The following is a 2,077-nucleotide window of genomic DNA, read 5'->3' on the forward strand; positions in this document are numbered from 1 at the left end:
TCCATTTGGGAGGCAGTGCACTTATTTGAGTGATAATACTGTTGCTCAAAATATGTTTAGACCTCCTTTTGGAGCTTATCTCACACTCATTTTACAAATCAAACAAACAAAAAACTCATCTAATTACTTTACAGTCACAGCTCATCTTGTACTGAGAATGTTGTTACCTAAGAAAATCATGCTTTTATCCATCAGACTGACTTGGTTTTGAATAACTTGGGGCAGTTTTCAGAAGTTAAACCTATTCTCAAAAGGTAAAAATTTGCTATCACCAAAGATAGTTTTAAAAAAGGGATGGAGGGCCCAGACACTCCCATGCATTGTGTAAGAGTGTAATTTTGCCAGGCACAAAGACTCGTGCCTGTAGTCTCAGCACTTTGGGAGGCAGAGGCGGGTGGATTGCTTGAGCCCAGGAATTTGAGACCAGCCTGGGCAACACGGCAAAACCCCGTCTCTACAAAAAAGTACAAAAATTAGCTGAGTGTGGTGGCACATGTCTATAGTCTCAGCTACTTGGGAGTCTGAGGCAGGTGGATCCATTGAACTGGGGAGGTCGAGGTTGCAGTGAGCCATGGCAGCACCACTGCATCACAGCCTGGGCAAGAGAGCAAGACTCTGTCTCAATTAAAAAAAAAAAAAAGGAAAAAGAAAAGAGATTTATTAATAATAAATGAATTTACCCTTTTACCAAGTGAATATACTTCTTGGAATTTATCCCACAGCTACATTGATAACAGTATGGAAGAAATCTTGCACAGAATATTTACTACAACAGGAAATGATTAGAGAAAACATAAATATCCAACAATGGGAGACAGGTTAGGTAATTATGGAGCATCAATAAATTAGAACACTATTCTGTCATTAGTAAGAATGAGTCAGAGGTATATATTAAGTAAAATAACTAAGTATATAAGAATGTATTACTACTGTTGCTAAAAAAGGATATAAATACATAATTTACACACACACACACACACACACACACCCCTATAGTATATCTAGAAGGATTTAAAGGAATAAGAAGCACATTAATTCTAGGGACAGAAACTAGGAAACCAAGGAAAAAGATTGAGAAGATTTTTCATCTTGTAATATTTAGATTTTAAACGCATACTTTCCTAAAACAAAAGATTATGTGCCAGGCACAAGGTAATTCTCAAACAATTTTAAAAAGTTTTAAACAGTGGCAGAACCAGTGTAATAAGTGTGTTACGAGCCAAGATTTGCTACTTGGAGGGGTCCTAAGATGTATAAGTTGCTTAGATGTATAATTGTTTGAGAACTGACTCAGTACTTTAATCTCATAGGCAGGTTCTACATTGGGAGGAAGAGCTAAAGAAAAAAAACAACAACTAATACTTGGACCTTGATGATTACAGGGAAGGGACTACACATGTATATTCATACATAGAGTCTAGAATAGTATCTCTCAGTCAGTGTTCTCAGTTGCAAGCAACATAACCCAACTGTAGCTAATTTAAGGAAGAAAGGAGCTTACAAAAGGGCATCAAAGAATTCTGGGAGGGATGAAGGACCAGGCTTCATGCTCTGTAGTCAGGATAATATGCCAATTATCATAGTGTGAAACATCACTACTGATATTGCTGAATTTAAGATGTCAGAGTTGGGAACAGTGATACAGTCACATGAGACTCTGGATGAAGCTGCAGATTCATGTCACTTTGTTTCCATTTTATTGGTTAGCAATTAGTCATATGACTAGCAGGGAATTGTAGTGCTTATTCTGGGTGGCCGTGTACCTGAAACTCTCACACTCTGTTACAATAATAGTGGAAGGGATGACGAATATTGCAGGACCATTAGCAGTCTGTCTCAAGACGATGACTCCATGCTGAACTCAGATATGAGCTGGCAAAAAGGTAGAAAGTGTCATCTGGGTCTTGATAGGAAATAACGAGACTTGAGTCAGTGTGGATCATGTTACCAAGATTTTTATTTCCTGCTGAAACATAAAAAGCCATTGGAAAATTGGAAAATCATTATATTTTTGTTTTCTGGTTCTTTTCTTGAGATTTTTGCTAAATCACCAAGCATAGATCCAGGCATAGGTATC

The sequence above is a fragment of the Trachypithecus francoisi genome, unplaced genomic scaffold (assembly GCF_009764315.1).
Source record: "Trachypithecus francoisi isolate TF-2019V2 unplaced genomic scaffold, Tfra_2.0 Lachesis_group3, whole genome shotgun sequence".
NCBI classification, from domain to species: Eukaryota; Metazoa; Chordata; class Mammalia; order Primates; family Cercopithecidae; genus Trachypithecus; species Trachypithecus francoisi.